The following is an 11,048-nucleotide window of genomic DNA, read 5'->3' as shown; positions in this document are numbered from 1 at the left end:
GTTGGTTTATTATATTCCTCTTAAAAAATAATGCTAATTCGATCAAGAAGAATCCTATGTATGGAAGAGTTGTTGTTCTCACCTAGGTGGAACTGAACTCATCAGGGGAAAAATAACTTCCAGATTGCACAGCAGGAAGGCAGATGACAAAAAGAAGGGATGGGATAGTACAGAGAGGAATGAGAGTTTTGATAGGCACAGCAGGCAAGCAACCACTAAAACAACCTAGGGATGAGAAGGGCTGTTTAGAGTCTGCTGAAACTCCTAAAACCACTGAGCTAACAGAAAACAAGCCTGAAAGGAAGTAACTGTCTTGCAGGCAAATAGCTTCTATTAATATTTATGCACATTTTGGCAGTTTCTTATTGCCAGTAACAACACATCTGTGATCTTTATTGGCATTACTGGTCAGAAAATCAGGAATCAGATCAGCAAACAAAGCATCACATTTAGAGTCAGAGCTTTTTTTTTTTTTGTGTGTGTGGCCTTGGGAATTTCTGAGGAATCCCTGTCAGACTTTGGAGATGGGACAAAGACTATTGTCATGTCTTGCTAAAGACCTCAGTTTTGGTGATGATGTGTTCTGCAGTCCTTCCTGCTGTTCTCTCTAAAGATGTCTTTAGATTGTTAATATATTATATGTGTGAAGACTAATAAGACGATTCATAACAGAGGAGCTTCTTACAGTGAGAGAAAAGGTCTATGTTTCTCAGAAATATGAGCTTTCACTGGGGCATTATCTTAGCTGATAACATTCTAGTACAGTTTATATTGAGTGAAAAACATGAGGGGAAAAACAGTAAAGTAACTGTTCCTCTGTCTCTATCTGCAGCTAGAAAAGAGAGAATAAGGGAAAGAGACAATAGGAAGTTAAGAGGCTATTTTTGTATAATCTGTTGGTTTACATAAAATATTTCATTACCAGTGGGAAAAAAAACCCCAAAACGCAAGAGTTCTGGGCCATGGGCTTAGATAGCTGGCCTAGTGGAAAGGCTTTATTATTCTAAATTTAGGAAGTTTTCATTATTTATTCATACAGAAGTAAACTGTGGAGATTATGCCTACTGGGTACAGGCAAACCCTTTTGTACAGTTCTGTCATTCATTATGTATAGTCCACATTTTTAGATATTAACAAGTTTAGAGAACTTTAAACTTTTGGAGTTTTAGATGTTTTTAAACATGATCTCAAGATATTTTCTTCTCTCACATCATATGTACAATAACCTCATATGCTTCAATGGTGTTAAATGTTGGCCCTTTTCCCCATCCTGACTTTTGCTATATTGAACTCAATTGGGTGCCACTGGGTTTTTTTTCCTTCTTCACTAGAGGGGATGTCCATTAGTTTTCAACTGTTTTCACTTGAAGTAATACTTGAACCTACTTAAACTACCTATTGATAATCTAAATAGCTGGGGTTTTTTAAGGTCCTTACTGGAAAGTATTATCTACAGTCTATTAAAAAAAGTAGATGTCTCTTTCCAACACCATCTTATTTCATACCCAAAGGATTTTCTGAAAATGTTATATTCTCAGAACAACTTTTATTTTGGTGTAAATCCTTGCATACTCATCTTTCTTCTGGCTTTATATGAACAAAAGTAGTGAATGTGTTCACAGGCCTGTGTTCTGCTGTCCCTTGCTCTGGGCCTTCCACCCAGGTGTGTCTTTTATTTGTTAGACCCTGAAAGTGCTGTGTCCAGTCCTGGCCCCTGACTTTAGGAAAGATATTGAGGTGCTGGAACAAGTTCAGAGAAGGGCAATGGAGCTGGGGAAGGGTCTAGAGAGAAAGTCCTATGAGAAGGGGCTGAGGGAGCTAAGAGGTGTTTAGCCTGGAGAAAAGGAGGCATAGGGAACCTTATCACCTTCTAGAAACCCCTGGAAGACGGTTGTAGCCAGGTGGGGTTTCAACCTGTTTTCCCAGGCAGCGAGTGACAGGACAAGAGGACACAGCCTCAAGCTGTGCCAGGGGACATCAGGTTTGGTTGGACGTCAGGAAAAATTTCTTCACAGAAAGGTTTGTCAGGCATTGGAATGTCATTGCCCAGGGAAGTGGTCAAGTCACCGTTCTTGGAAGTGCTCAAGAAATGACTGGCTGTGGCACTCAGTGCTCTGGTCTAGTTGCCCAGGTTTGGTCAGTGATTAAACTCAGTGATCTCAGAGGTCTTTTCCAACCTAAATGATTCTGTGATTCTGTTACTCCCCACCTGGGCTGAGCCCCATCCTGCCATGCTCCCTGGCAAGATGACACTTCTGTCCTGTGTTCCCGAATATAAATTCTCTTCTCTAGATCAAAAACTGAGGAAGTTTATTTTGAATATTCAAAAGCAGAACACACAGATTCTGGTGCTTTGAAAGGTGAACCATGCAGGGCAGCAACCAATATGGATTTGTTTGAGTTATCATCTGCCTGAGGCTTTAATGATGTTTTTCATCTTCTGCTTGATTGCTTTCGTTTGTAAATCATTCATCAAAACTTTTATTTTTGTAAAGGAAAGCAAAAAACTATGTACTCTAGTTACATGATGGATATTATAACTTTAAAAAATGGTAGATCAACACTACAATTTAACCAACATTTAGCTGGCATTTATACTTTGCTATTTTAGAGCTTTGTGTTGGGGTTACACCCTATATATGTTAGATATATTAGATATATATGATATGTAGTGTAGTATTGAGAGAAATGAGAAGTATTCTTACTTCCTGTATCTCATTGAATAACAAAGGGGGCAGAAAGTTACAAAACATATACCCATATGTAGCTAAATTTGGTAACTAAACACAAAGTAGAGAACTCTGTCACAAGTTTTTGGCTGCTTGTATGCAGAGTGGCATGTCCCCAGGCTAATGAAGCAAAAACCATGTGTGGAAAAAAATAAACTTTGATTTTATTCTCAGTACCTTTGCTTTGTTAGTATTTTATTCTTTTGTATTTTTTCTCCCTTTTTATACATTATAGCACTAGGAAAAAAAAAAAAGTAGAGAAGGAGGAGGAAAAAAAACTAAGCAAAAAAACCCCATATGGTTTATAGCTGTCACTGATATTAATGTCTTTCTGTAAGAAAGGCATATTTGAGCTACAGTTAACATAAGTGGTTCACTGCCTTTGTAATAGATATTGTTTATTAAATTGTTCTCTAAGAGAAGATATGAGCAAAGACTATTACAAAAGAAGTGCTGAGTTATCAAGCCTTGTCCAGATTATAGAGTGGCAGTACTGGAATTACAGAAGTGTCTCAAATTCAAACAATATCTCTTGCTCTGGCTTTTTTCTCCCCATTACATTAAAAGTTAAAGGTGAGGAGGGAGTTCTTGTGACACTTCTTGCATCTTTGAGTTAAGAATAGCAGTTCTGTCCCTGTAGTTCCCTGTGCCCATTGCCTGCAGTAGGAGCAAGTAATTTGTGTCTTCAAGGAAGTCAAAGGGCAAGTGGTGATGATCTGTCTTAACTCCCACTAAGTTCAGCACACATCATATCACCTCTCAACTGAGAATTAGTGACAATGAATTGCTTTTTACCCCCCATCCTTTCACTCTTTTCTTCATACTTTGTGCAATCAATAAATGCATTCAACAACTGTAGTGGCCAGGTTTATGGCTTGTAGGAACTGTATATTTCTTTTACTTGGACTGCAGACACAGAGCTCACTTAAATGTGTAGCACAGATCCTGCTTCATATGGAGAAGAGGTAATGAATTATAGTTGCTAGAGAAAATATAACATTTGTGTCCTGTCCATAGATACAGAGCTTGCTTATGGTAGGATAATACCTATCTCTTTAGAGAAAGCATGAGAATACTTGGATTTGTTTATAAATTCCTCAAGCAGACACTATTTTAACATTCTTCTCCAGGAAAAAAGTATTTTTTGGGAGCAGATCCTTGATTGATGAGAATCTTTGTGGTACTCTGATTTTTGATGATGGCAGTTCATGCCTGCTCTTCAGCCTATGCCTATTTTCTTTTTACTTGCTCTCTGGTTTTCATACATTTTTCTAAACTTAAGTCACATTCTGTATTATTTTCATTTGAGGAAACAATTGCCAGTCTTGAATCCAAAAACAACACAGACAACCATTCTTAAAAGAGATAAGAAGAATGTTAAATAATTATATTAAAAAAAAAAAATCAAAACCCCAAACCAAAACAAGCAAAAGCCCCAAAGCAATAGAAGATTATTTTACACACATTTCAGGTTTTTTTTTCTGTCACAGAAGCTGATGAAGACTGTTGAAAAGGAAAATTACATGGAAAAGCATACTTAGAAATTTCTATTCTCAGCAGTGATAGCGTAAGTTTTCCTATAGTTTTGCATTTCAGAGGTTGCTATAGTAATGAACTGCTATAGTAAAAAACTGGGGTTTCATTTAACTTGGACTGATATAGAGCTATGATCGGCCTTGATAGTTAGAATTCACATAACCACGGGCTTGTGGCTGTGGTAATTAATGTGTTATTGTTGGTGAATATTATAGCACGGCATTAGTTTATGGCTAAAAATGTTTTTACATTTAATTGGAGTAATGCTTTATGTTTCGAATCATATTGTAAGTGATGTCTTGGTTGTATATTTAGAAAGGAGGAAGTGATGTTTTCAGCCTTTCGATATATTTCACACATTTCTGGATTGCAGCTTGGTGTTAATAAGAAACGTGTATTTGAAGATGATGCAGCACTATAGATATGGAAGAAAACAAGATTTATGTGAATGGAGCCCATTAAAATGTCACTTGAAAGACACTTCAGTGGGACAAGGTAGAAGATACTTTATGTTTTGCACTTTATTATACATATATTTTTAAATACGCTACTGAGTTTTTCTGTTTCAGTGGCAGACAGTATAAATCACTGAATAATCCCAAAGCATCTTTATCCTCTCCTATCACACCAAAACAGATCCTGTAGATGCTTTCTTGTTATAGGGAATCTTTTCTAATTTTTTCCCACAGAGTATCATAAATACTGTATATATAACAGTTTTATACTTAATTACAAATCAGCCTGATTGTGGAAACATGCTCTAATCTCTTCCTTTAATTTAAATTAAATGAAACTGTACACAGCAGCAGCCAGACAGCTTCATTTGCCTAATGCACAGAGTAAACAACCACAGAATTACATCAGAATTCAGGTCTTGTGGCCTCACTCTTCAGAAGCTGTTTTACTAAGAAGAAATAATAAAAATAATATTAATATTAATAATAATAATAATAATAGTAATAATAACAATAATTTGCCTTTTGTGGTAAAAATCATACAGAAGTATTATTAAATACAATTTTCACTTTGGGAGGAAATTCTGTTGATAGACTGATGTGTTAAACATGATGTCAGTTGTGAAAAAAATCAGGAACTCTGAGCTGAAGAATCATCATCATCATCATCATTATCATCATCATCATCATGTTTTGATATACCACTGTGTTTTTTAGAGTGCACATATCTTTAATCTCTCAGAAAGAGAAAATGTCATACTTTTTCTTATCTGTCAATATAATTAGGCATCTTCATTAATGCTACATCTAAGGGCAGATTGCTGAAGAGGAGAGAGGTAAATTTGGTTTTTCTACATGTAACTCAAATATCAGAATGTTTTACTTGGGGTACTCAATTATCCTTTAATCAGAATTCATGTCAAAACTGTAGCATCAGTATTCTAAATCTGGATCTTGTGTTTGATCACTGCAATTGTTTTCTCAACTTGACTAGTTCTAAAGATTTGAGATTAGTGATTAAAAAAATCAGCCAAATAATTAAAAGTATTTTGCAAAAATTGTGTAATGAAATACTGCAGCTAAAATTATATGTGCTGTAATTGTGTATTATGTTTTAATTGGCATATTTTACAGTAAGGTATAATTCTTGCACAGTGTTTGATCTGAAGAATGGATGTTCCCAGGCCACTTGTTTGCAAGTCAATAACATTCGTTTCCATTCAAACATAGATAATAGCTGAGCTCTTGATAAATGTCCTGAGCATTCTAGCATGCTTTAAACAAACATACTGTGGTGGTACAATCCCCCCCCCCCCTTGGGCCATACCATGATCTTAGAAATGCTCATTAGGCCTCAGCCTTGATGAACAGCACGTGGGCTCAGCTCCTCCTGAGCTTATCAGAAGCACTGTCTGCTCCCAGGAACTAGTGCTGTATAATGAGCTCCTGAGTTTTTTTTATTAAACAGCCTTGGAAACTTATTTTTTGAATAACAGCCCAAGTGGAACAACACTTTTGTTATTGAATTTTCAAAGAAAGTTACTGACCTAAATTGCAGCCAGGATGGAAAATTACTATGACTAAATCCAACTCTATTGTGACCCTATAAGCTGTGGTCCTAAATGAGACCCTTTGAGCTATCCTGGACTGCAGAGGGCTGTGACCAGCAACCTCCCTCTGACTGGGACACCTCTCAGGGTTGGAGAACTCTCAAGGTTGTTGTACTTGGAGAACTCCGATGATGGAGCCCCGGCTGATACCCCCACTCCTCAAGTCTTAACTCTTTGCCTGTTGAGAAGATGCAAAGGCATCCAGTGTGAGTACTTCACTGAACTGGAGGGGAATTTTTCACAGGAATCAGCCTTGTACAGACTCTTTGGGTCTGTGTGTGTGTGAGTGTGAATATGCCACAGCAGAGATACTGTGAACGTTGCTCTCTGTGATTCTTGAGTATATTAGATTCATATGTGATTTAGGCCTATAAGTGAGTTACTGTTGTGCTTATAGTAAATTCTATAGAATCTGTTGTTAAATTTCTTATCTTCAGTTATCAATTCAGTGCTGTTAAACTTAAGTGCTGTTTAAACCTTTAGGCCTAAGCCATTGGTCAAGTACCAGGCTAAGTTTGGCAAGGGGGTCCACCCTGAGCCTTGTGACTCAGTGGGATGGTCTCCCTTGATCCTTTTCTTCCTATACCCTTTCCCATCCTTACACTTCTTCTATCCACAGCCTCCACTTATATCATTTTAGATAAATTTTAGTTTTTGGTTTCTTGATTTTAGAATTTAGTCCTATTTTTTTTCTATGTGCTTTAACCATCTAGTAAGTAGAAGAGTAGAAGGATCTTTGCTCTACTTTCACTTTTATATTAAACCTGCTTTTGATAGGCAACACAATTTTTTGGATACCCAAACCCAGTGAACTTCACTGCTTATAAGTATTTAATCTAAACATAAAATTTTAACCATATTTCCTGAAACATGTCTCAGCTTTTAGTCCCTTCAGTTTTTTGGCATTCTGGATGTAAAGACAGTGTGTTCTCGCCTATTATTTGGAATTTTGTAGCAATCAGAGACCTGTCTGGTTTAATTAGAAACCAAGAAGTAACTTGAGATTTCTAGTGACTTTCATAAAATCACAGAATCATAGAATGCACTGGGTTGAAAGCGACCTTAAAGATCATCCAGTTCTAATCCCTCTGCCATGGGCAGGGACACTTTCCACTAGACCAGGTTACTCAGAGCTCCATGCAACCTGGCCTTGAACACTTCCAAGGGTGGGTCACCCAGAACTTTCCTGGAAAACCTGCTCCAGTGTCTGACCCACTCTCACGGTAAAGAACTTCTTCCTAATATCAGATTCAAACCTACTCTCTTTCAGTTTAAAGCCATTCCACCTTGTCCTGTCCTTGTAAAAAGTACCTCTCAGCTCTCTTGTAGATCCTGTGGGTACTGGAAGGCTGCTAGAAAGTCTCCCTGGAACCTTCTCTTGTCCAGGCTGAACGCCTCCAACTGTCTCAGCCTTTCCTCATACGAGGGTTGCTCTAGCCCTCTGATAATTCTTCTATTCCATCTCTGGACTTGCTCCAACAGCTCCACATCCTTCTTATATGGGGGGTCCCAGAGCTGGATGAGGCATTGAAGGTGGAGTTTCATCAGAGCGGAGTAGAATCCCCTCCCTGGACCTGCTAACTACTCTTCTTTTCATGCAGCCCAGGATATGATTCTCCACCTCTACTCCAATAGTTTACTTTGTGTCAAAGATTGATCATTTTTCTGTATAACGCAAGTGTAAACAGCTCACTAAACAGTCCATTGCATTTCTCTTTCCTGCCAAAGGATGCTGACTAAACAAAATGTACATGAACTCTAAGGTAGATTCACGTTTGTTTTTTCTCCCTGAACAGCCAGAGGTGGTAATTAATAGCTTTATTGTGAAATGTGTCATCTCGTACAAGCTCTGCCATCAATCTGAAGACTGTTATCAAATAAATTTTCCTTTAACAGACCAAAAGCAATGGAATCTGTAAGTGGAAAGTGGGGAGAGACAGAAAACTGGATGATAAAATATAACTGTAAGTAAACTGATTGCAAACATTATCTTTCACAGCCATGATGAAAAAAGTGTCCCCAAAACCATGCAGTTCACAGTGACTTACTGCATCCACTTAGTGTATTGGAAGTACATATTCAAAAGAGATTGATTCATACATGATAATCACACCTCACTTGTAAAAATGACTAGGTAAAATAAATTAATCAAACACATATTAACATGAAAATCATTCCCCAATAGTAATTTAAATATTTAGTAGAGCCTATATTAATTAGTTTCAGTGAAGGGGAAGATACAAATCCTAATAATTTTTCCAGGACCTTAAATGAACATGCCTTCCAAAAAAATGATGCAGTGAATGTGATTCGAGATTGATGAGAAACAAACCATGTTGAGCTTGTAGCTGCACAGTGTGATAATTTGTATACTTTTACATATAATAGCTATTTTTGACTCAATGAGGAGACATGAGAGAGTACTCATTTTCATACTGCAGTATTGCTAAACAAATCTTTACTAGGATTAGGATTTTCCCCCCCTCTTTTTATGTACCTTTATATACATTTATAAACCAAGTGGTCTTGATTCCCTCATCAGCCCAAGTCTATCCCCCTTTACCTACTGTACAAGAGAAATATTCTTCCATTTCTGTATTTGCTCATGTGGTATTCATGGGAGAATAAAGCTACTAGGGCTGATATTTTGTTCTTTTTCTGGAACTGGATGGGTCGCCCTAATGAAGTGCCGTTACTAACTAGCTGTGGTCCCTTTCTAAGTGTCATGTTAAAAGGGGCAGAAAAGAGGAATTTACTGTCCATCCATCAACAACCTCTATTAATTTATTTTTTGTCTATCAGTGCGCCCTCCTCCCCCCCAGGAAATCAAAGCCTTTTAACATCCAAAACAGCCTGTTAACTTCTCACCTAATGAGACCCTTGGTTTAACAGGTTCACTGAGATGGACAGGACATTTTTATATAAGGGCTGCACTTAATAGCGGTAGGAAAACCCCTCAGCAGGTTTCTCCTATGAGTTATTTTGCCGTCGATGGAACTGTCAGCACCTAAAAACAGAGTCACTCTAACAGTTCACGAAATAACATGTTTATTAATACAAATTTGTGACAATTTATGGGGTTCGTTGTGTCTGGAATAGGGTCTGACTGCAAAAACACAAACTGTGTAACAGTAATAATAAAGCCAAGCATAGGCACACGCATGCTAGAGCAAAAGCAACTTACAATGAGGTAATAAGTACAAATTTTAAAGTGCTATGGAGCAAAAGTAAAGTTAGTGTATGTGTACAGAGCGACTGCTCAGCCCAAGGCATCCCAAGGAGGTGGAAGGAGAAAAAGGCAGCCCATCGGTTACCTCCATAGAGTGGATGGAACTTCTCCCTTGTTTTTGCTCCTGTTCAATCTCTTTTTATACCTTTTTCTTAAGCAGTTCAAATGGCTATAGTCAATAAACTAATTTTGGGGTGATAGACAGATGAAATAGGCCCAAGGGTCCACTTCCAGAGTTCCTGGCAGCCAAGATGTTCGGAAAAAAGGCATGTTGTGTTGTCTCCCTATCACTCCTTTCTTTGTTTTAATCCCTCTATCAGTTTCTGGGAATGTTTCCTCAGGTGCTGGGGTTTTCCAGGAAACCATCAGGAGGTTTTTTTCTCCTTTTGTGTAGCATTTCTATCACCTTACACTAAGGAAAGTGTTGAACCACAGGAATGCTTTCAGTAGATATGAGGTTGTTCTCTTGATCTGTTTATATTCACCCACAGTTTGCATGATCAAGTGTTTTATATGTATGAAATAATTCAGTCACTCCACAGTTGTTATCACAGTTGTGGACTTTTTGATCATTATGTTTATACTACACTATTGAATTTTTAAAGGTAAATTACACTTTTTAACAAGTAAAAGGTTGTAAGCTGTGTATTTTAATGGCTGTAACTATTAAAAAGTCAGTTGCACGCCCATGTTGTCCATAAACTTTGCTGTTATAATATTTTCTTTATGTGGAAATAATATTGAGCAGTTTTTGTTCTTTTTAATTAACCTCCACTTTCCCATTAAACCAGAGTTCCAACAAAATGCAAACCGAAGAGATTTTTATAAGTATATGTGGAATTTTACTTAAAAATGTACTAACAGCAATGTCCTAAACATTTTTTTACAGTGACACAAGATTCTACAACATAAAGATTCTAATGAGGTAATTGATTAAAATTTTGAAGTCTTGTATGATACTTTTTTTTTTTCTCAGTTGCCAAATGTGAGTTTTTTACTATGTAAAACTGGAGAAATCAAGACCACTCAGCAAATTTGGTTCCAAAGTTGTGGAAGGAGACACATAATGCTCTAGCTTTCAGTTTTGCCACTGCACACAGAGGAAGTAAATCTAGTCCTATGGTGTGTTTTCTGTGCTGTGAAAAATACAAAAATTCCAAATTTAAGAGAAACATTCAAAACCGGAATAAATGGGCTTGTCTGATGCTATTGGTCCTGTTACAAAATCCATTATGAAAAACATCTTTCTGGAAAACAGAACAAATATGAACACAAATTATGTTCTTATAATACAACTTGTCTCTCCCAACTGAAAATAGAAATATCCAAATATTAAGCATTCTATATTCTCCCCTGAAAGGGAGACAAGAAAATAAAGATATGGACCACTGAACATCTCCCTCTTTTCTCCATAAAGATTTCCTGAAAGGCTCCTCTCTATTCTGCTTAGCAGGAAACCAATGTCAGAATTTCCCTTTGACTACCCAAA

General features: G+C 37.2%; 1 long non-coding RNA gene across 1 annotated transcript; it reads left to right on the top strand.

The window, feature by feature from the left end:
* The first annotated feature begins 6,467 nt into the window (after positions 1-6,467).
* Positions 6,468-10,480, top strand: LOC108493916. The gene is made up of 3 exons (XR_001873648.1): positions 6,468-6,536; positions 8,227-8,294; positions 10,449-10,480. It is a non-coding gene; the product is annotated as an uncharacterized LOC108493916 (long non-coding RNA).
* The last annotated feature ends 568 nt before the right edge of the window (positions 10,481-11,048 follow it).

This window comes from Lepidothrix coronata, unplaced genomic scaffold (assembly GCF_001604755.1).
Source record: "Lepidothrix coronata isolate B3197 unplaced genomic scaffold, Lepidothrix_coronata-1.0 Scaffold21, whole genome shotgun sequence".
NCBI lineage: Eukaryota > Metazoa > Chordata > Aves > Passeriformes > Pipridae > Lepidothrix > Lepidothrix coronata.
The sequence above is the reverse complement of the archived record's forward strand: the minus strand, read 5'-3'. Positions and strand labels throughout refer to the sequence as shown.